Source organism: Taeniopygia guttata, chromosome 2, assembly GCF_048771995.1.
Source record: "Taeniopygia guttata chromosome 2, bTaeGut7.mat, whole genome shotgun sequence".
Taxonomy (NCBI): Eukaryota; Metazoa; Chordata; class Aves; order Passeriformes; family Estrildidae; genus Taeniopygia; species Taeniopygia guttata.
The window spans coordinates 25,762,693-25,787,872 of record NC_133026.1 but is presented as its reverse complement, the minus strand read 5'-3'; the positions used below and the strand labels follow the sequence as shown (position 1 = coordinate 25,787,872).

General features: G+C 36.7%; 1 long non-coding RNA gene across 1 annotated transcript; it reads left to right on the top strand.

Annotated features, from left to right (window-relative positions):
• The first annotated feature begins 91 nt into the window (after window positions 1-91).
• Window positions 92-16,501, top strand: LOC121469367 (uncharacterized). Its single transcript, XR_012054521.1, has 7 exons — window positions 92-416; window positions 4,329-4,397; window positions 10,733-10,801; window positions 11,329-11,397; window positions 12,696-12,764; window positions 13,735-15,715; window positions 16,312-16,501. It is a non-coding gene; the product is annotated as an uncharacterized lncRNA (long non-coding RNA).
• The last annotated feature ends 8,679 nt before the right edge of the window (window positions 16,502-25,180 follow it).

Genomic DNA, 25,180 nt, shown 5'->3' with positions numbered 1-25,180 from the left:
GCGGGGCAGCTCCGGGCCGGAGAGAGACGGAAGCGGGGACAGCTCCGAGCCGGGAGCGGGGCAGCTCCGGGCCGGAGAGAGCCGGGTGCCCTCGGGACGCACTTTTGGCAGTGGGGTCCAGGGTGGCCCTGCTGGAGCAGGGGGATTGGACCGCCGCCCCCTCCAGCCTGAAGCGTTCTGTGACCACAAAGAACATCTGAGTCTCATCGCTTTTGCGACTACCTTAAACAGAGGGCAGACAAAAATAAGAGAATAAAAAGCAGTTATATTTGTTGAAGGGCCTCCAGGTGCATTAGAGCAGACGGAGCTCCCTCAGGAGCTACGCCCAAAAATGGACCACGCGTCACAAGTTTTCATACTTTGATACGTTTGATCCCTTTGCATATTGGGGTTTAATCTTCCAGTTACAGCTTCAGGTAATGAAGTCATTACCTAAGTTTGCTCCCCTCAACCTCACTTTTGTTTACGTTTCTTATAGCTCACACTCTATATGGAGTTTAAAGTTATACACTAAAGCATTGCAGGATTACAAATATATGAAATATATAAAAGCTGACATTCTAAGATATCAATTCCAATGCCCCTGCCAAGGACACCTCCCCGTGTGCCGCGTTGCCCAGAGCCCTGTCCAGCCTGGCCTTGGAACACTTCCTGGGACGGGACATCCCAGCTTCTCTGGGCCACCTGTGCCGCTGCCTCACCACCCTCACAGCAAAGAGTCCCTCCCTCATAGCCAGTCTAACTCTACCCCCTCTCGCTAGGGACATACAAGCAGCCAAAGCACAGGGGCTGGCAACTACTTACCATCTCTAGGCAACTTTTCCCATTATTTGATGACACAATTATAACGTTTTCTTACATATAAATTACTTGGGGGGGGGGGGGGGGAATCGTATTTCCTCACTTCTAGGATTTTGCAACCTGTTTTTCTGCAAGCCATGGAGATGTGAACTGTTACCTTTTTCATTTTCTTTTCAATGCTCTTTAAAATTTGCTGTAGTAAAAGTTACAAACTAAAGTATTAATTCAACAGTTTCCTATTCTCTCAGAATAACTCCCTTCATAAAGAAACAGTGGTATTTGGCCTGGAAATAGTTAAACATCACATTTTTAAAGTTTTCTTCAGCACTGTTAGATTCAGGACATTAGCTCCTTGCTTTAGCTGCTTTTCATTCTTCATTTTTTATAAAAGAAATGCATATACTTTGGCTTCCTTATTAAATATTTTCCTACTTTCATTTTTAATTATAGCATATAATTTTTAATGGCCTCTCCAATGTTTTTATAACTTAGCAAAACACCTTTAAGAAAATGTATGATAAATCGTTGTTCATTCATTTTTTTCAATAATCTGCATGTATTCAGTGCCTTTAGTTTAAAAATGTGTATGGAGTGGCTTTGAACATCATTTATGTTTATGTCTGTTGTCTCTTTTCTTGTCTCTAAGCATAGTGGAGAATTTATTACAAACTACATTTTATGTGTTATATTTTCATAGGGCTCATTAATTTAAGCCACAAATGTCATTTAGTGCTGCAACAACTAGTTATTTTAGATTTCGTTGTACTATTCCTTCAATTTAAAAAGCACTTTTTTTCCATAAAACCAGCTGGTTTTTTGGGGTTTTTTTTCCCTTAATAACAGAAATCTTTAAGAGCTCAGCAGTTGTTTTGATAAATAAAATATACCAAAGCATGTGGAAAAATACAAAAGTAGTTAAGATTAAGTATTCTATCATATATTGAAGGCAAAATTGGCAGGCTGGATTTTCATGCTTGTATATTTCATCATTCCATTTTCTCTGCTGCTGTTGAAGTGGAACATAGTGACTTTTTCACCTTTGTTTCCAAGAGTCACCAAGATTTCCCAGAATCTTGTCTGAATGTGGTTCTTTTTATAACAAAGATGAAGTTCAGTTTGTATATTCCTTACATTTTTCCATGGGGAAGTATGGGAGTTTGGTTTATAAATGTAGGTAATACTTGCAATAATCACAAAATCCGACTATGATTCTAAGGATAAGTTTTTCAGGTACTAGGGAATCAGCAGCTGAACTATCTGACATCCTGCTCATTTCTTGAGTCCTAATGATGGCCCAAAAAAGCTACTACCAAATGCACAAGCTGCAGAAGAGCTGTTGCCTGTGTCTTTTGCACAAGAGTGATTCAGAGAGATTGAAAATGAGAGATGGTATTTTGAAGCAATAGTTGCTGTTACACAATGACAGATACTAAGTTAAGAGAAACATAAGAGCTATTTGGTGTTTCAGAATGCAAAAGAATGTTACTACCCCAAGGACCACTGTGTCACAGTTACTAGATTTGTTACATGAACTGCTGGGACATAGATTATTTGTATTTGATCATTCTACCGCATGCAGAAATTATGTTTCCTACGTTGATCTCAAAATAAATGGTGCACCAGTATTTCATTAGTGAGGTTGTGAATTCCTCTAATGTTTCTGAACTCATTTAAACTCTTGGATCTTTGCTTCTGTTTTCCATGCCCTGATTTGCCATTTTAGTTTGCATCTAGTTGTCTCCACGTTTGCATCTTTGGTTCAATAGAACCATCTTTATTTGTAAATGATACAGAATATTTGTTTAGGTGTTGTACCTAGGTGATTATTAATCTCTTCATCACCATTGCATAACAAGTATTTTTTATAGTTAATTGTTTCTTGTAATTCATATAGTTAAATAAACTTGCACATTTAAACCCCCAAATCATTAAGGATCTAATTCAGCTTGACTTTCATCAAGTCTCATTTTAATCCTACATTTTTTGGCCTCTCAGATGTTGCCTGGACTTGTGATCAGTCCCTGTTATATTCCTTGTAAGATCTGCTTATTTCTAATGTGAATTTATATGTAACAATTACTTTCATGCCATTGTATCTCAAACTGTTTTCAGCAATTCCTCTTCATAGATGATATATTTTTTTTTCTTTGCTCTGACTGCAAGTTTGCTCTATGTAAAAATCTCTGAGTTCTTTAAAATTTTTTAATCATGTGGAGACTTTGTACAGTGAAAGTTCTGTTTTGAACTTATCTTTTTCTTTAAAGATACATTAAAATTTATAAGAGATCAAGGTATACCCGGATTAGTTAATTTTTTTTTATATTAACTGGAAGCTGTTTTTTTTTCTGAAAACTTTGTTATGCTTTTTCATATTTGATTCCTGGAAGGCTAGCTTTTTTGCTTAGTTTATGTTAATCTTTGAGATTTTTTTGTTTGTGTCATGTCTGGCCAACATAGCTAAATTGTTTCAGGAATACAGAAACATGTAAATACTGCTGGAGTTTTGTATATTGCAATGCAGTGTTAACACTGGGTTTAAAGACGTGTCAATTATTACTTTAGTTATCTAAGTCTACTGCTGCTCTTCCCTTTACAGAAAAAGTATATATTCTGTCATTGCTATTTTTAACATTACTACTGGTTTGGGTTATGATTACTTAAACTTGCAGAATCTTGATGGAGCCTAGCAGATTATTTCAGATATAGTGTTGTATTTCTGCATGCCATGATGCATAGCTGGTAGGATTGCTTTATCTGATTTTTGGTAAGAGAAGAAAGTATTGATTACATTGGGAGTTCGAAGTTGGAGTTCAGACCTCTCAGTCTATGTGAAATGTATGTCTCTATAAAGATCCAAATTAGATTCACAGATTCAGCAGCGTGATGCCGAATTGATAGGCACAATTTGCAAGACTGTTTCCTCCAGGCTTTAGTATTCTACTGAAAATTCTTTTGTTTGCACAGATCATACTTTTGTTCTTTGTATGTTGGAATTATCACTTAATTTTATATAATTTCATGTTAAAAACATAATGCAAGTTGCTGTATTCAAATGCCATATATTTTCAGTGCGAAAAAGGTTCAGAGGATCCAATAGGTCCAGTTGGGCCACCAAGTCCTTCACCTTTGTCATTCATTACTTGAGGCATTCAAAACAGAAAGCCTTTTAAGTAAGGAAGGTGGCTCTTCTTTTGATGGCAGAATGGCCTTTGTAAGCTGTGCAGGCTTGGATAAGAGGGGAAAAATCTCTCAGCTTCACTTGAGTAAGTGAAGCCGAGAGTTTTTCCCTCTTATCCAAGCCTGTGTCAGATTCATTAATGGATGTAGAAATCCATTAATGTTACTGGCGGTTGCTGTACTTGTTATTCAGTGGGATGCATAGAAATGTGAGCAAGGGGAATTGAGATAAATACAGCAAGAATTTCACAGGTACATTTGTTTTCTTTTGAAGATAACTACTGCATTTTATTAATTGAAAAACTGGTCTGTGGAAGTTTAGAAATTAATGTCTTATCTAATCTTTTTAGGGTATCCAGGCTCCTGAAAGAATACCTAGACCAAAAGGATTGCAAAGTTTGAGTGTTCAAAGTCCAAAGGTAACATGAGATATAAATCCTGATTTTAGAAGGATAGAGCAGGGGATATTTGTGACAGAGGACAAGGTTTTTCATATATTAGAGCTCGTATTCTTCTAGGAAAACTCATGAAATAAAAGGTAACTCTTCAGTTTTGATCACTGTAGGCTGTTAGAGAGAGAATTTCACTTGAGCTCTATCACATATTATGATAAGCAGAGACAGAGAGGATTTACAAAGCGTTGCTTAAAGAATTTGAAATTTAAATAAGCTTGGTTTTAACAATATTCCATGTTGGTTAGCCTGACCAAAGCCTTTATTCAAATTTGCAAGTTTTTGTAGCCACGAAATGGCTACACAATGGATGCTGCAATGACTACACTTTTGGCCATCTTTACTTTAAGCTGTAAGTAAAGTAAAACATTTAAACAAATAATTCTAAATTGGAATTTTGGATGGTTTTGTTTGGTGTTGTGGTTTTTGTGGGTTTTGCTATTTTTGGTTAGGGGTTTGGTTTTTGTGGGTTTTTTTTCATTTTTGGCACTGAGGGGTATGTGTTTGTCTTTTTTTTAAGGAAAACAAAGTGAGCCTGGTCCAAATGGAAACTGGAATTTCAGAAACTGTGGAATTTTAGGGACTGCCAGGAAGTAAAGTGAATCTGTTGTAAACTGTTACCATTTTTGATCCATGCTCTGTTTCCTTTACAAATATGAGTAATAATTTACCTTATTACTGGTGTAAAACACTTCTCAGGCCAGTGCTACAGAAGTGACACAACAAGACTGTAATTTCCCTTCTCTGACAACCTAGAACCATACTTACTTCAGCAATTCATACCGCTTTGCCATTCACTTTTAGCTTTCATTAACTTTGCAGTACTCAGAAGATCCATGTGATGTACTGGTGCTCTTAATCTAGATATCTAAAAGAGACGAACGTGTGAAATGGGTATTTAGAATCTCAGGATCAGGGAGGAACTAAGGATAAAACCAGTTCTTCAGGACATATCCTCCCTCCTCAAAATATTGTTTCTTAGTCTTTTAATATCTTGGTCTTTAGCTTCCACCTTCTATTACAAGGGCACAAATGTTTTGCCCAGACAGTAGCCTCCTTCATTAGGTGTGTATAAATGATTAAATGCTGAAGGAGGCACCCAGTATGAAGTACTATCATTACTATCATTACTATCTTTATGCATTATCATGTAGCTACACCAGAGGGCAGGATTTATATAGCATAAATATCTTCATAGCTTAACTATTCAGCAACTAAGTGATCAATTTGACACATTGCAATCTGGTTTAAGAAGGCAAGTAATCACAACTTTGCTTATGCAGTGTATGAATAACAACAACACTGAGTCAATATATAGGATCAGTGATTTTTAAAAACTGTTTAAAATATTTATTTCAAATTGCACCTACTAGTGATGTCTCCTAGCCAGAGAAAAAAAATATCTACTATAGTAGATATTTTCTTATAGTAATTGTTGTCATTCTTATTAAGTGAAGAGCACACTAGGGCAAAAAATATAAATTTAAGGCACTGAGTTTTGATTGATAGCATCAAACAAATTGACTCATAGTATAAGTCCTCTGACATTTTATATTCATATATTCTAGAATACTCACCTTCTTTCATACTTGTATAGATTGTATCATATTGGCATTAAGTTGTGGCTTTCCAAGCAACAAAATCATAATTTACTATGTCTATCTTCATACAAAAGCACTCTCTTATCTTTGTCAGATCTCTCTTTTTATTTCTTCTTTACCATAATTTGGGTTTCAGTAATGAGAATAGCAAGAAGTATTCAAGGAGTGCAGGTATGTACAGGAACAAAAGCTATACATTATTTTTTCCAGTAGAAGAGATGAGTTAGCATGTATGCAGGTACTGAACGATTTTTAACTTGAAATTCAGTAGCAACATGAAATGAGCTGTACAGATAAAATTTTGTATTGCAGACTAGAGTTTAGTATGGTCATGTAATGAGTGCATTTTGACAGATTCAGTAGTCCTGGCAGCTGAATATGCTGAGGACCTGGCTCAGAGCATGTGGTTCAGGGCAGCAATTGGAACACTGCTGTACTGAAAAGCTTTGCAGGAAGTATTAATGTTAAAACAGTGCTGTAATTCTGGAGGCATTACTTTCATCAAATTTGAATTCTAAGTGAATACAAAGCTATGAAAATATTTCCTAAAAACACTAGTAAAAAAAAAAAAAAAAAAGCTGTGAATTGTAAATCAACAATCCTGTTGTGGAACTGTCAAGATTCTTACTGTACTTCCAAAACACAGTAAGAAGTGAAAAAGAGCTTAGACTGTTCCCAGAGACCAGTTACAGACCAACATGTAACAGATTTACGGATGTTCTAGACACAGAAATGCAACCAAACTTGACCCCATTACTGTCCAAATATAACATGTGCATCAGTGCTACCAGAGTACATGTATATTTGACTAGGCAAATTGTTGTGTCTAAAAATCATGTGTTAATATTTTCTGATCTCTGCCAGATCAAAGTCATGTTTGCAGATTCCCCAAAAAAGTGAGAAATCTTTGAACACATCTGGAAATCCATTCATTCAATTCTATTTTAACACAGTGTAGACAAAACTTGCCAACTGCTGGAAAAAGAATTTTTTTCCCTATCTGTTGATGTGATAGGCTGTTTGCAGTCTTCATCTAAGCGTGCATAAGGGTAAGAATAAGTATGTAAACAGTATGAGTGATCTGTGTGACTAATTTGTTGCTAATGAAATGTTTGATCATCACCAATGTCTCTAATACAACAGATGCTGGGTGCTAACAATAATTATCATTTGTAGCACTAACAGCTATTTAGTGTAAAATATTGAAAATTCTTTGTTTTCCATGTGTGTAATGAAGACAACATTTACTTAATGACGACAATTAGCCTCAATAAAGATGACACATATTTGACAGGAGACAAAGTAGAGGTTTATAGGAAGGAAGCCCTTTAGGATGAGGCTGCAGCTGCTAGGCCAACAAATTCTTCCTCACTTGAACTGGGTGAAGAGGGTGAGCAGTGGTGGCAGGTAGGATTTTTTTCTGTTAGCAGCATGTTCCTTCAGTACATTCCATGTTAACAGAGGATGAACAAACTGACAAAGCTGTGTAGGAATGGTACTATGTACAATCATAGGGCAAAGGTACAGCTCTCATGCAACCTGTCGTGGCTTAATCCTATCCAGCAACTAAGCACTGCACAGCCTCTTGCTTACTCTCCACCCTCATCAGGATGGGAGGAATGCAACTGGAAGGGTAAAAATAAGAAAACACATGGGTTGAGAAAAGAACAGTTTATTCATTTTTTCCAACTAATTAACCTATTAATTTTTTTTAAACCAATAACAATAATAACATTGTAATGAAAAGGAAAATAGCAAAGAGAAAGGAAACCACAAAAGTGCAATGAAAACAATTGCTCACCACCAGCTGGCACATGCCCAGGCAGTCACTGAGCCTTGGCTCCCCAGACAACCTTCCTCCAGCTTTATATCCTGATCATGATAGCATATGGTCTGGGATATCCCTTGGGTCAGCTGGGGTCAGCTGCCCTGGCTGTGCCCACTGCCAACTCCTAGTGCATCCACAGCTCACTGTCTGTTGGGGTGAGATGAGGAGAGAAGGCCTTGACCCTGCGTAAAAGCACTACTCAGCAAAAGCTGAAATGCCCCTGAATTTTCAGCGCTGTTTCCAGCATGAGTCCAAAACAGTCCTATACCACCTACTGAGGAGAAAATCAACTCTGTCCCAGCCAAAACCAGCAACCAAAACAGATTAATGTTATCTCCATCTTTGCTAAAATCTCTTTGAGTTCCTTCATATTTGTCTCACCCTTTAATTTAGTTAAAGTTACATATGGTATCATACTAATGGCTCACAGAACACATGAATTGATAACGGTGTTGGCAAAGGTGTATTTCTAGCTTAATGTCTCTGTAAAGGGATCTAGCCTTGGAGAAGCAGAAAGTGAGTGCTTAAGGAAGTGTTTAGTCTATCAATAGAGAGACCATGCACCAGGCTACATGAAGGATGTTTACTGACCTTAATGAAGACAGATACTTTATGTTCATTGGTCAGTTGTGCCTTATTCTTTTCATCCCTATTCTTGCCCTTTCATGCACATTTTTTTAAATCAACAGGAAATATTCTCTGCTTACATAAAAGCTCAATGTACTTACTGACTCCTAGTCAATGTATCCCAGCCAGCCCTGAACTAATGTGGTATTTACTGCTGCAGCTGGATTCTGCTAAGTGTATAGGGACTGATGGGTTTCATTCCAGGGTAGTCAAAGGTATTATGTCCTTTTGAGACCTCACTCAATGATTTTTCAATGGTCTTGGGAATCTGTAGAGGTTTCAGTTTTCTGGAAGCTGGCAAATGTTGGCCAAATTTTCAAGACGATCTAGATGATGACTCTGGTAACTACAGGTCTGTCAGTCTCACATCAGTGCCTGGTAAAATTACGGATAAGATTACTCTGGGAAGTAGTGAAAAACTACTGAAGGATAATACAGTCATCATCGGTCACATCATCGGCCAGCATGCCTTCATGGGGGAAATGTCCTGCTTGTCGAAGTTAATTTACTTTTATGATAAGGTAACCCACCTAGTTGATCAAAGGAAGCCAGTTGATACCATATTTTTAGACTTCAGTAAAGTTTTTTACACTGTCTTTCACAAGGTGCTTTTGGACAAAATATCAATCACACAGCTGGATAAACACATCATGTGATGTGTGAGCAACTGACTCAGGGGTCAGGCACAGGGTTACAGTTAATGGGGTGACTTCAAACTGGTGACCTGCCACTAGTGGGATTCTTCAGGCTCTGTCTTTGGCCCTGTGCTCTTCAACATTTTTATAAATGATTGGGACACAGGTCTATAAGGTATACTAAGTAAATTTGCTGATGATACTAAATTGGGAGGAGCTATTGACTCCATCAGAGAGGCTCTGCAGAGAAACCTTGACAAATTAGAGGGATCAGCAATCACCATTTGTATAAAGTTTAACATAAAGTCCCAGATTCAGCACCTGGGACAGGATAATCTTGCATTCTGTAAGGACAGAGTGGGGCACAAGAGGCTGGAAAGGGCTCTAGAGGTCCTGGTTGATTGTAAGGTGAACATGAGTTGACAGTGTGTCCTGGCAGCCAGGAACAGGCACTGGAACAGGCTCCCCAGGAAAGTGGTCACACTCCAAGCCTGGAAGAGTTCAAGAAACATTTGGACAACTTCTTCAGCACATGGTGTGATTTTTGATGTTAGCCTGTGCAGGGCTAGAAGTTGGACTACATTCTTGTGGGTCCCTTACAACTCAGGATATTCTGTGATTCTGCCCTGTGACCAGGTGCTGAGGGATGTCTTGCCTGGTAGGCAGCACCTGTCTAGAGGATGCCTGCTACCTTCTGCTGGGCATTTGCACTTAACTCCCTTGGGGCATGTTATGATTCCTTGAGACTTACCACTGGCATGCTTTATCTCACACCATTTTTTTAGTCAACCCTGTGATAACACAATTTTACTCTGAAGTCTGCCAGTAGATAGAATAAATATAATTTCCATGAAACATTCTGAAAGCTGCTTGCATTACCCCTTCTAGATATCATGTCTGTATCTGATTCCTCAGTGGATTTAAAAAGCAGGAAGAATTTCTGAGGAAACCAGCTCAAGAAGATTTTTTTTTTTTCTTTTTTTTTTTTTTCAAGTTGTCTTTTATTTTTGTAACTGCTACTTCAGTTACCACCTTTGAGTTCTGCAGTCCTGGCAGACTCTCAAACCAGGTCAGACTTCAGTTCTAGCCTGCAAGTGATGTACTGCTCTCACATTTCTGATCTAGCCAGTGCTGTAAAAATCCCTGAGTCATCTACTCTAATGGACCTGGAACAGGCAAAGAAACACTCTGAATTTTAAAGGTTTTTGACATACTCTGCAGCTGCCGTGTTTACATTTGCAAGTTTCTCTTCTGGGTGCTGTGCAAGAAACTGTCTACATTTCTGCACAAGAAGATCTTTAAAATCAATCTCAGTATGTAAAGATGAGCTGTGGATCTTCTAATAATAAAATTACAGATGTGATTATCTAATGATATAAACGAGATAGAGTTTTTAGGGAAGAAGGGACATTATTTTTATTAGATCAGTTGTCATAGGCAGAGTTCCAGGTATTCTGAATACATTTAATTCAAATAGAAGCAACAGACTTCAAGATAATACAGCTTGATTACTGCTACTCTGCTACTCTGCTACTCTGTGTTTAATTTTAATATGTTAATCGGATAGCATGGACTATTGCAATTTAGTTCTTGGGAATACCTTTTCTGTAGGGTGAATAAGGCCAGGTAGGACCACAGGGCCCACCAGGACCACCAGGATCAGGCCATCAAGGAGCACAGGTAAGTCCATATTTTGGACATGTAATGAGCATTTGCATAATGTTTTCATTTTATATTTTATCAGAGCTATAATTTTACTGTAAAGACATAAAAAATTTATAATGATTTTTTGTTTTTAAATGTATCAAACTAATTTGTCAGCAAAGCTTGTAAATGCAACTGGTTTTGACTGATTTGAATCATCTTAGAATCAAGCAAATGTAAATTTGTTCTAATCTGCATAATAATTTGCATAGTAGGTAAATCACATAGCATTGCTTTGATGGTGATTTATTATACATAAGAATTTTAAAAGGCTAAGGTACCTACCAATTCTGAATGTCAAGCCCTTTGAGACTTGAACACATCCTTTAGCAGTTGGATAAACTGAAACATTCAAAAAAATGTTCTGGGTTCTGTTAATTTTGGAAGGAAGATTTCTTATAAAGGTAAGATTACATTGTTATTAACTGAAAGATTAATGCACATGGTACTTTTCAGATGTGGAAGAGTGTAATGCACTAAAACTCACTTATTTTGCTTTATAGGGTATACAGGGTCCACCAGGAGTCCCTGGGCCAAAAGGCTCTCAAGGTTCTGGTTGGCCAGGACCAAAGGTAATGGTTCAAACATTGTTTTTTAAAAGCAGCACTGTCACAAAACAGTAAGTATCTTTTCCAGGCTTTTCAAAAGTGCATTTGATGAGAAGAAAATATAACTTCATTGGAGGTAATAATTCCTTTTGAATCTTAGAGAGAAAGCCATCCATGTTATCAAGATCTTCCCCAAATGGAACATATTGCTTCTGTTTGCTTAGGATCAGCCCTTAACCTTTGTGAATATGAACTTCTGGTTCTAAAGGAACACATATTTTTAAGCAGAGGATCTTTCAGACATCTTTGTGTCCACTGAGTTTGGTGCCACATATATGCTGTGTTCAAGTAAATCATTTTACCAACAGTTTAGCTTTAGTTCAGTGATGGTTTTGAGACTTCAGGCTAATCCCAGCACACCTTCAGCCTGGTCTTCAGCCTTCGATGGTCACCGTGAGAAAGAACCATCCAAAGACAGAAAGAGTAGGACAGGAAAAAGAGCTGAAGTGTACTTAGCTGACCCTGCACTGCAGAAGGAGGGAAAGTAGGAAGAGAACACAAAAGTGAGGAAAATTGCTGCTGTCAAACCCCAGGCCGCTAGTGGTACCATGTCAGGTGAGGAAAGTGGAATTTCTTAAATATGACAAGACCAAGTGGAATAAACTGATGAACTGCAAATCAGAAGTGTGCTTAGTAATCACCTTGATTTATGAAAGGAAGATATTAGACACTGTAGAAAAACCATGAGAAAACAGTAATTTTCTTCTAGGTATAATTTTGGCATGTAAGCAACAGTTAAAGCAGCAATATTTAATATTAATGTAGAGAAAAATAGGTACCTGTGAAACATGTTATGTCGTAGGCTAATTCTCTTCAGGCAATAAAGCAAAATTGAAACATGGAATTGCTATCTCTTTAACTGTTTTAGAATTACAGGAAGAAAGAATTATGAGGCTAAAACTTTCTCTTAATTAGGATGTCTGATTTTTCTTTATTTGGACTCACTTTTTCATTCAGGAACCAAAGAGTTTTTGATATAGTCCTGTAAAGTAAAAAATAAAATGCATTGAAGCATGGAAAGAAAGTTGGAGTGATTCACTTCGACTTTCTGCCCACTGCAGGGTTAGATAAAATAGATGCAGTCCTACAAGTTACAGGGGATTTTCAAGAACATCATTTCCCAGTTGAAAACGTGACCACTTAGGATCACAGAATTGCAGAATGTCACCACATTCACCTCTATTCTATCTAATTAAATTGTGCAAGAAGTGAATGAAGCTAAATTGTGTTTCTCTATTAAACTAAAGACTTTTTGTTGCTAGGGTGAACCAGGTAGATCTGGACAAAAAGGAGAACCAGGACTTCCAGGAATTAACTCATCAGGACATAAAGTGAGCTTGCTTTTATTTTTAATTGTTCTTTACATGGTCTTTTAATTCTTCCGCTAATTGTTGATAACCAAGTAGAAGACTTTTTGGTACAAATTAACTGTGGTTGAAATAAGAAGGAATTTCAGTGAGGGTTGTAAAAGCATTGCCACTACCATAACTGGAACAAAGTTTTCCCCTAATCTTTCCTAAACTAGTGAAATCTTTCCAGGGCCTGTTAGAAAGGTTGCTAACTCTGTACACCCAGTTTTGCTGATGGGGAAAAAAAACCAAACCAGTCTGTGTTACAACGGTGGTCATACTGTCTATGTGTTGGAAGAGATGTAAAAAACTTAAACCTTTGGCTTCAGATGCCATTTTGAAGACTGTTAGCCATATCTTTAATGACTTAAGTAGGGCTTCCAAAATCAGGTAAGGTGGCACAGATATCTTGTTTTTAATTTTTTTTTTTTTTTTTTTTTTCTGATCATGAAAGAAATGCTTGGCAGGACTGCTTCCTATGAATTCATTCAACTCTTTCTGGTAAATGTTAAAAGTAATGCTTTAGTCAGTTTGTACAAATGATGAGGGGTTAGTGTCCAGTCAATTATTGGACATTTTTGGTTGACCATCCTTGAAGTCCCAGGTGTTTGACTTAGCAAGTAAATTACATTAATATAATATTGTTCTTGTGCACAGAATAACAAACAGCATTCTGTTGTGATTTTATTCACTGAATAAATATAAATTTATTTAATAAAACTCCAAGATTTAGGAAGTAGGTGGAGAACTTGGAGAGAAATTTCAAATACTTACTTTATGGGTATTAAAAATTAATATCTATAGAGTATTTAACTTACTGGAAATAACAACCTTTATTTGAGGAAAAATATTGTTTATCTTTAATTAATATTTTCACAAACATTTGGATCCATTTTACTGAATAAATTATTTTTTTGAATAGGCTGATGTAACAAATCTTTTGTTCTTTAAGGGAGATACAGGTCTACCAGGACCCCCAGGAGAGCCGGGGGTGAAGGGTGAGAAAGGGCTGACAGGGAAAAAGGTAAGGGAGAGAAAAAGGCTGACATGTAAAAGGTGAACAAAAAGGGTGATGAAGGAAGAACAGATTATTTGCAGGTTTGCAGTGGAGTTCACCCTTGAGGAAAGCATATGCCAACACTTTTGCCAGAGATAAGGGACTGGGTGAGATGTGTCCAACAAACTCCTCTAACAGTGGTTACTACCTGAATGAGCAACTGAGCTGCAGGCAAGCAGCCCTGCCTTTTGTGGGCAATTGACTACTGTTACATTTCACAATCCTCTTGGAGAGCAGCTAGCTCATGTCTTTAGCCTGTTCCTCGTGGCCTGTTCAGATCTTTCCTGACACCAAGAAGTAATGCTGCATCAGTGGCATTAGGGCATCTCACAGGTGAGCTGTGGCTGACATCTGACAGCTGAACCCAGGGCTCTTTGTTCTCAAGGGAAACTCTGAGGATCTAGGAAAAACTCCTCCACATTTGGAAAAAGAAGCATAAATTCAAAATGGTCGACAGTAATTTAGAGGGGTGCAAAGCAGAATGGCCAAAATAGTAAATTTAGAGCAAATTAAAAGTTTCAATTGTAAATGAATGAATGAATGAGCTGCTGAGTAAGCAAAAGTCAGTGCTTTGCATGATTTTCAAGTGCTGCTGAGAATCCAGGTGCCTCCAGATGGCTACTGTGCAGCTCTTATAAGAGGTTTGCAGCTGGCTGACATGTAGAATTGATAAACTGCACATAAGTTGGAGTAAGCAAATCAGTATTTTTGACTGCAGGCTTTAAATCAGAAAATATTTGAATAGAAATACATATCTATTGAGAATGCAACTTCATATTTTTGTCACCTAAAAGTTCAAATATCAGTCAGACAAGCTCCAGCCTGAAGCAGTAAGCCTTCCACTATGAGAAAATATGTAGCATTTCTGTTGCTACTTAATTATATTTTTAAAATTTAAATCAAGCCCTACTCAAAAAGTAATATTCCAGTGTATCAGAAGTGCATCAGCATTAAGAGTAAATGTTGGGTTAAAGTTACAGATGGTCATGCTGGGTTTTTGGGTTTTTTTCTTGTATATTGCCTTTACTCTGATGATTAATTCTGTGCTGTCACCTTCCCTGTTGTAAGCCATTGAAGGTAAAAATACTGAGCAGCTACCCTGGGTATTCAGGGCAGTGCAAAGAACAGCTGGATGCCTGCAGTGAGTAGCATGGTGATATTACAGCAGTTATTTGCAGCTGTGACAATGTCTCACCAAAGTGGGATCCAGACTGATGCCGATCAACAACAGGCTCTGTAATATCACTTTCATCAACAGTTCAAATCAGAAATGGATTTTAGCCTCATTTTAATCTACCTTTTACTCTCTAAATTACCTACATGTATCCTGATATACTAATCTGGCTTGTATTATGCATAAATATTTTGTAGATAATGTTCCTTAATAGAATGTTTTGTGTGGGCTATTTTTGAGTTATTTAATGTAATGTTCCTGGCAAATATTTTCAGCCTGGATTGGCCATTGGCTATAGACTTGTCTAAAATTACTTCTCAGAATTGGCCTATCAAGACATTTTCTGTTAAATTTGCAAGAATTTCTCTTCCTTTTATAAGTATATGCATGGAATCCTTCCTAAAAAGGACTGATACAGTTGCAAATAGCACTATTACAAATGCCTGTGAAAATAAGGACTATGAACATAGGAGATTGCAAGGGTTTTAAAAGACAGAATACTTTATTCTTTGTAGGAAAAAAGATTAACCAGATATTTACTGACATGAAAGTATTTATGCAAGCATTGTTTTTCATAACTCTATCAGTAAAATGAACTACATGAAAAATAATTAATCATTTAATCTCTGTTAGAGGGAAAAGGGAGATGAAGGTCCAAGAGGCCCAGAGGGACTCCCTGGCAAAGGATTTGTAGGTCAAAAGGTATGATTTGATGTGCATACTGGGGAAATGCTACAGGCTTTTGTAAGAGATTGGATTCTGACCTATTTTTTCTTTCATTATATGGTAAGAATCAACTCTATTTTAGCTAATGATTTAAAAGGATTAAAGAGAGAGAGCAATGTGTTCTGTAGCCTGAAAAAGTGCAGCAAAATCAGACTCCAAACACAGAGCCTAAAGTTAATAGAGCAGTAGAGATTTCCTAAAAAATCCGTATTTTTATTCATATAAAAATTCATTCATAAAAATTCAGAATTTTCATTGAAATTCAGACATGACAGATTAGCTTGGTGTGTTGATAGACAAAGAGAAGCTAAGAGAAATTAAGAGAATAGTTAGATATCTTAATATGAAATTAAAAGCCTGGAAAGATGTATTAGTAGAGAGACAAATTTTATCTCCCATTTCATATAATTTAGGACATTCTAGAAATGAGCAGGATTTCAGTTGGAGGGGAGCATCTAAACGTCTCTCTGATTATGGGTTAATAATTATTGTTGTGGTTTGGGCTATTCGTGTAGCTGCAGCTGTGAATGAATCTTTGCTGTGATTGAAAAAAATAAATTTATTTTCTTCAGGGTGACCCTGGAGAAAAAGGATCCAAAGGAATGATTGGTCTTACAGGACCAAAAGGCCAAGCTGGAGCAAAAGTAATCTTGTTCTTCCATGGTAACCCTTCTCTTTGCATTCTATTAAAAAATCTATGAAGCTTATGCAGCATATGCAGTGTAAAAATTTCTCAATCATCTGATACTTGGAGACTTAACAGAACAAAGGGAAAGTAGAAATATTTCTATCATCTATCCTAAATGACACAAAAAGATATAATTAGGTATAGTTTTGCATGAGCACTGATAAGCTAAACTAAAGTTGTCCAAATGATTCTAACCATGAGTATTTAGGAAATTTTTACTTTGAATCATTAAATTTCTGTTATAATATTTTGTAAGTGTGGCTCTGAATGAATTATAAGGAAATTGAAATAATATAAGTGTTCTGGTTTTTCCATTGGATTGTAAGCCAGAGGAAAAAAAATTAATTAACACAAAAAAAGTCAAATACACAGTTCAACCAATAGTTATTTAAAACATTAAACTTAGACCAGCTTTCATATGAACAATATGTTGATTTAAGTAATTTTTATAGTATTGCTTGTTTTGCAGGTAGATCTATATTGTAGATATTTTTAGTTCAGAAAGTCAAACTGTCTGTTTAAGTCTAAATTATTCCATTTTGCAACAGAGTGATCGTGGAGCCACAGGACTCCCTGGTGCACCTGGATCATCTGTTTGGGGACCTCCTGGACCAAAGGTGACTATCTGATACATATTTCCTAGAGACCAGAGATTGGAAATTTCTAGTGTACATTTCTGTCAAAATTAAAATAATCTGTTTTTAAAAACTTAAAATTCCTTGCCGCAGGAACAAAAATACTGAATTTCAGAAATAAGAACTAAAAAGTATTAAAAATTAACAGAGAGTGTTGGAGCCCAGGCCCTTTAATAGCATGCTGAACTTGGTACATAGTTATTTCATCCTGAAGCCATTTGTTTAAAAAACACTCAAAACCTTATTAGATTTATGTTTTGGTTTGGTCCCTCCTGTGAAATTAATCCATTTGAAGTTGGTTTTTTTTTTTCCAAATTTGCTATGCTTTTTACTTCTTAAAATATGGCGTTAAACCCCTGCAAGGATATGTTTATGTATAGTTCTTGGGTGTTATATGCTGGGTTTTTTTGTGATTAGTGTTTTTATGCCACTTCCAAATGAACAGCTGGCCTGTATGTACTACTTGAAATGAAATGTCATATATAACATAGATGGCTACATCCATCTCATTTTCTCTAATACTTGAAATAAGTGGGATTTGTCCTGCTGAGTAAAATAGGTGGATTCTTCAAACAAAAAAAGCTAACTTTGAAGGTTTTAAAAATATTTTGAAAATTAAGTGATATTTAAATAATAAAGTAACTTTGTTACTTAAATTATTCTTGTTATGTCTGGTGACTTCAACTTTAGTTGATGCTTTTCCCTTCGGTGTTAGTTTTTAGAGTGAGGGAATCACTAATACGTATCGTATCATTCTGAAGCTATTTCATCCTCATTTTTCTTCTTCCTTAAAAATATATATACCCTGCCCCACAAGTACAGGAGGGTATGGCTTATACAATATATATGACATATACATTCTGGCAATAGGACATCACAGAGGGATATGATATGTTTTGGATTTGCTTGTGCATGGAGGAGAAAGAAAGACAAAAATGCAAGATGTTCAGGGTATACCTGCAGTAAAATTATTACCACATAGAAAAAAAAAAAAAAGAAGATTGTAAGATGCTCATATCTCTTATATTGGTTTCAAACCATAATAATGTGACAAACTTTATGCAAGGAACATACAACTGAGGTGCTAAAAGACACAACTTGTATGAAGACAAGGTTCATTAAATCAGTCTCCCTTCTTTGTGTTTTTCCAGTTACTGTGACATTTTTAGATAGACAAGTAAGGGAGTCAAGATTGTTCATTAAAAAATTCATGCTGAAAATAACTTTATAGAGTTCCTTGCCTCTTTCCCTATGATTTTATCCTGTTCAGTACAATTCATACGACTTTCATAGCAGACGGATCATTGTCCAAAATCCAATGAAGTCTGTAGGAATCTTTTGAAATTCTTTACTAAGTTTTAGAGCAGGGCTTATATGGGCAGTAGCTGGTGGAAAAACACGAAATATTTGGGTAATTATAAAATGCAAGTTGATTTTTAGAAAATATACAAAACTTTGTTTCTTCAATTCCATCATAACTTCTTTGATTTAAACAAATATCTGCTATGTTTTGGACAGTTGATCAATAATGTAACAGGCTACACAGGTCTGTTTTATCTTTCAGCTGTGGAAAGTACAATGATAACTACTATTTTATTCCTAAAACATCCTGGTGTCTGCAATTGAGAAGACAGACATGATAAATTTCTAATGCAGAGAATATTTCTCAAAGCTTGGAGTTACTTCGGGGAGTCTGAGGTCTTTTTGGGACATCTCTAAGTATCTGAGATGGTGATTAGTGATTGCTAGAGGTCTTACCTCCTGGGCAGCCATGGTTATGTCCATGAGGAGTTTAAGTTAGGCCCTTGTTTGAGGATTGGAGTTTTATTTCCCTTAACAGTAATCATGCTGTTACTAATATGGGGACAGTGACATTAGAAAGCTGTTTTTTGTAATTCTTTGTCATGGTTACAGTTGCTCAGTAGTTTTGATAGAGCATTTAATTGCATTCCTTAGTGAATGTTTCCTGAAATACTGCATGTTCTTCTTACTGAGAAATTGCAAATGTTTCATTGCAAATTTAGATTTTCTTAGTAAGTTCCTTAATGTAAAGTGAAACATCTGTTGCCAAAGTTTAAACACTAGAAGGAGCCAAATTTTGCTCCGTGAAGGGTTAACATAAGGAACATGAATTCTAAGCCTGATTGCTTTCCCGGAAAGCCACTGCCAGAGCTGTTACCAAAGAATTGTGCTGTGTAATATTCATGGAAAACTCAAGTTTCTCCCTGAGACTTCAGAATACGGAACTTGCAATTTTGAAATGCTGTGCCATTGCATCTATAGGCTTTCTAAACATACTCTGTCTCAGCACTTCTCTTTGAATTTCCTTGCTGTTCTCTATGTGCTCTGACAGAAACAAGGTTATGCAGCCTGCTCGTGGGCAAAAGTAGGCAGGAGCCACAGGTGCATCTGGCCTCTCAAAGGGAATTACGACTTTCAACTTTCATCTGAAAACTAAAGACATCAAGTTATTTGTCAAGGTAGATCAAACTCTTTTACACAGCTGGGGAGAAGCAGAAGTGTAAGAGAGGTCAGAACCAAGGGAGTGAAACTTTCCTGTAGAAATACTGGTTTCATGTTACCTAGCTCAAAAATTGTCACTGTAAGGAAGAACCAAATACTTGTTCTTTTCTGTAAAATTTTTGAAGTTAAAACTGAGTATAATTAATATAGTTCTGAATTTGTTTCTTTTTGGATAGGGAGATCCAGGACACAAGGGACCACCGGGAGATGATGGACGTCCTGGAAATTCAATAATGGGACCAACTGTAGGAGTTTTTAGACAAAAGATAGAAAGTAAATAAGTGTGAGACATGTGCAAAACTCCTGTGAAAATACAGACACCACTTGAATCTTTTAAGTAAAGGAATTCACTAATTCTTCAACTTCTCCATCATTCCAGGTTATGTCTATTTCCAAAATAAACTGATTATCTTTACAAAGAAGAATCAAAATTGTATAAATAACTAGTCCAGTGTATCTCACCCTGCAAACTTCACATAGGAAGTCTTCATTAGGAAGGCAGTTCTTCAAATTCACCTCTTCCCCTCTAACACACTTTATATCATATTGTACTTCTGTCACTTGTGATCTGGGTTTGCAACTTTCTTTAAGACTTCTGCCACTTCTGATAAGGGAGTATTTCAGGGAAAGGTACCATTCTTATTATCTCTTTTCCAGACTGAAACTGGCAACCTTCTTCAGAAACATCTTTTTATTCCTTTCCACTTTAGCATGTCTGCGTATAAAATATCCCACTCAATTCCATCACTTCACTCTGTGGAAATATAGACAATAGACTCAAATTCAGAAATCAATTAATTTATGTCTACCTAACACAATGTAGCTCAAAATAAAGCCACTTAATTCAATATCTTTTGCATGATAATATTTTAGGAATACCAGTAGTGGTATTTACTCCTGGCTTGACACAGTTCTACCTGTACCTCTACCAGAGGATGCTGAATAGCATATCGAACCATTCAGTAACTTTTATTTCTGATTTTTGAAAACTCTAAATATCCTTTGTCTTTAATATAGAAATTGCTTCACTCTATTATTCTTATAAAAAGGAGGGATGAACAAGACTTAATTGTGCAGTGGTATCCTTAATTAGGTTTTAATTATAATATCTGTTTTATTTTCTTTTAATCACCATGGATGCAAGATTTATGTTTATATAATACATATACAACAAATACAACAATTTATATGATACAAATACAACAAAAACAACAATTTTTTGTTATTTTGAAAGGATGTAGAAGCAACAATCTTGTATTATTACTTTGGAAAACTGCTTTGGTGGGGAGGCCTTTGAGCCTATTAGGGAAACTTCTAGGATAGTGCCCCAGAAGAATTTACCAATGGCTTTGAGAATGCCTAACTCCTTAGGGTGAGTCAAAAGGGGCTTCTCCCATGATGTTCTGCAGTATTATTTTAATCTGCCCTTTCCCCATAGGTCATTGCCTTTTGCCCTGCCCCTTCTACTACCCCTGTACCCCCAAATGACTGGCTCCTGGCCCAATACTTAACCCAGGACCCTGCCCTGTCTGTTTGCCTTTTGTCCCTGGAATCCTTTGGCGTGACTCTATGATGAGCCTCGCTGGAACTCTTTACAGAGACCCTTTCCATCTTTCTTCACTAACCTGTCTGTGCTGTGAGGGTGGATTGAGTGCTTGGACTTGCTCGAGTGGCTTTTTCAGAAGATGCTTTCAGGAAGGTAGCAGCAAACACCATCCATTTTACCACACTGCTACACTTTAGAACCTGCCCTGGAAAGGCTGGAAAAGCAGATTAATTCATTTAGCAGACTATCTGTGGCATCATGGGCATTTGCTCCCTTACCAGTGCACTGACTTAGAGTGAGTCACTGTGATTTTCTCTTCCAGACACTATAAAACTGTGGGAAGCAGTAATCCCAGAGCGCTTAGGCCATCTCTTCTGTTTAAAAAGCCCCAACAAAATAATCTGGACTGGACAACTGTTTCTTATATAAGATTTGGCCATAGATTTGACCTAAGAAGATTTATAGCATTTATGGTTATGCTACTAATAGCAAGCCCAGACACATGACAAAATCCCAATTCTCACAGAAGAGAATGTGTTAATATGTATCTGGTATTTACAGTGGCCTGCTGGGATTAAATGAAAAAGTCATCTGTTTGGCTGCTTTTTACTGTCGTGAGATTAGAAGTAAAAACAGATATGAACACATGATTTATGTTTTTTTATATTTCTGAAATATTAATCATTTTATCCACAGTATAATATCTATGGATATTAAGAATCAGGAAGAGATGGAATTGACTTTCCTTCCATTATAAAGCTATTTATGATTTAGAAGTACACTGGTTGTTTACATTTTTACAGAGGTGGATCAGAATTCCATCATTTGAAAATTAGGAGACATGAAGAGACATCTTTGAGAGCTGACACAGTTTGAATCTGGTGGTCAGGGTCTGTTTAAAGACTCTCAGTGAAACTGTCCTATTGTATTCAAGAATGGATGTGATTCATGCAGGGATGACCTATTATATAAAATTTATTTAGGCATAAGGCATGCTTACATCACTATCCACATTTCATCTAAAGTAATTTTCGTGTTTCATCTTACCCAGAACTTTGAGTCTACCGTGTCTTTCTTCATTTACCTACCTGCTAGCCTAAACCTATGATATATAGGCATCATGAAGCATTTATTCCATTTTTCTGATAGGACTAAGTTGAGTAATAAGAATAGATTATTTGTGTCTATGGTAGAGACATTCATGGGGTAGGAGATTTTCGCCAAAAGTTTGTTTTAGTTGTATATCCAACTAGGATACAAGCTGATTTGATGTCCAGACATGGATATTGTATTCAGACAGACCAGGTACTGAGGTATGAGCTGCTACCTGAACTCTCTTCTTGATTTCTTGAAGTATTATACTATTGTAGACATTTACAGGCACAATGCACAATGAAACAACCGTTTTCTGTCCCTTGTAGTTTCATTTTCCTTGTTATTTCCTTTTACTGGAGTAGACAAGGAAATATTTATGCATAATTATTCTCCAGGATATGTTATACCTATGTACATTAACAACACTCATGAAGTTGCTGACAGCAGTCTACAACACTCTTTCATAGAGTGCATTAACATTTCTTGGTTCGGTGGGACAGAGTGAAGGGCGTGCAGTTCTCTCTGTACAGCCACAACATCCATACCGTGTTGGGAGGGAGGTGCATGTGCACACACACATCCGTGAGGATTTCCCATTGCCAGAGCTGTCATGTGAGCATCTACAGTACAGATGTAGTATACCCTCAGAGCAGCATACCCTCAGAGATGCTTCAAAACAACATTTTTTCTTTCTGGGTTCTGTGAACAGTCTATTTCAAGCTCAGCTAATTTTCTCATTAAATGTCAGGAAAACTCTCACTGGAGTGAGTAAAGAGGGAAAGTTTGCTATTTGCTTCTTGTCTGGCCATGAAAGGAAGCATTTTGAGATTTTGCAGATGTACAAACCTTTAGTGGGAGTCAGTGGAAGGATCAATAGAAGTAATAATTGTCTCTTGATAAGAGAACATTTTAGGCTGCTCTTTTTCTTATAACTGTTGTATTTCTTTCTTTTCCTACTTTCCCTTGTAGAATGAAGTTTTGCTTTACTGTATGAGAGAACCAATGTGATTACTTGGAAGCTCAAAATGTGCACATATAACTTAAGGCTGGCATGTCATGTTTCAGTATTCTTAATTCAGTTCTCATTGCTCAAACTTACCCCCAAACTGATAAAAGTTTGGTTTTGAAAATAAATTTAACTTTATTTGTGCTGAATACAAAGTCAGTGCTCTGGAAATTTCTTTCTGCAACGACAAATCCAGAAATTAACAATTTCCTAATAAGAATTCTTATTCTTCTAAAATCTTAATTAATTCAATTGAAACCACAATAAAAAAAGCATAGAAATTTCTGAACTTGGTGAACAAATTTTAAGAGCTGGTAACTGCTATTCTATATTTTCAAAAAGATTTTAAATAGCTTCCTTACATATTTGTTAATATTCTTTACACTGTGGTAGTCCAGGTAGTGGCAAGATTTCTGACTTCCTATTTTGTATTTAGGGGCGCATAGGACCACCTGGACCACCTGGACCCCAAGGAGCAAAAGCTGACAAAGGTGACAAAGGTGAAGCTGTAAGTAGAGTTTTAATTTTGTACTTTGTGTTCAGAAAAACCAAACCAACCATCCATACATGGATATGTGTACACACATATAAAATAAAAAGACCCCAACAAAATTACTGTGTGATAACACAATATTTAATTTCTTAGATTTAGTTACTTAACTAAGTGCAGTTAATCATTCTTTAGCTAATTTAAATGTTTAGTGGATATTTTGAAGCCCTTTACTAGATACAGCACCACTTGTACAAGCAGCTGGAACTAAATTTGGATATAAATGGTTCTCATTTCATTGTCATGAGAGGGATACCATTTAATTCCATAAAAATCTTTATGTCTGCTCATACATGTTTAAATATAATCACTGGTTTGAAATTTTTTTTCTGCCTCCCTTTTCTTTACACTTTTCTGGTCAAGATTTCTAATACTGTCTGCTTGACCAAATTTTGCAGTTCCAGTTCCTTGAATTTTCAGCTGTTTTTCATGCTGGGAAGTTAAATCCTCTAATTTGAAGATTTTTCACCTCTTGCTTTTCTGATGGTTGGCTTCAGAGGGAATTAATACCTGAGTGTTCCAGCTGGCACATTCCATTACAAGGACATATCATCCTAAATTTCAGTCACCCAAAACCACATAGACATGTTTGACCAGCTTCTCTCTTTTCCACTAGAAAGTGGAAATAATGTTGCCATCCTTCAATCACCACATGTCAAACTTCCACTAGCACTATTTTCTTTATGTGTCTAATCCAGCTTTATTTCAAACTACAACCTTCCCAAACACTCCCAAAATGCACTGAGGTAGGACCTGAGTGCTTCCAAATTCCTACTCAGCTCCAGTTTCCTATCATTCAAACTGACACTGAGAAGGTCCTTTGGGATCAGAAATATTGCATAATGCATTCACACAGCACTCCTGGTGTAATGCTATGTACCTGACACATTTCCTGCTGTGTAATGTGAAAAGGTTCTGTTGTGGTGTCTCATGGTAACATTTTTCCCCTGCCATTTTGTGCCCCATGAGCTGGAAAGACACTGTCAGACATGGACAAGATATATATGGCTAAGTAGGTAGCAGGATGGGTCAAAGCCATCTGCCCTATGCATGCTGGAAGGGAGCCTGGGAATGCCTCCAGCAGTATGAAAGGCAGCTGAAGGGGCAGATGAATTGAGCAGGGAGTTCAGGAGAACAGACTACCAAATACAAGTACACACAAGTATGTTAAGGTTACCTAACCCCTAAATTTAGATGGGATAGCTCTGGTAATTCATTGTCTAATGCTTTCAGCATATGAATCAGCTTTCTCACTGTTTTCTCTGAGCTGAGAACAATGTTCTTAAGTCAAGAAGTCTTTTTTCCACCAATCTGAGTATTTTTAGGTTTCTGCCTGGGACTGAGGATGGCTGTTACTCACTACACATCAGAAATGTGAAGAAATTCTCTTCTTTGTTG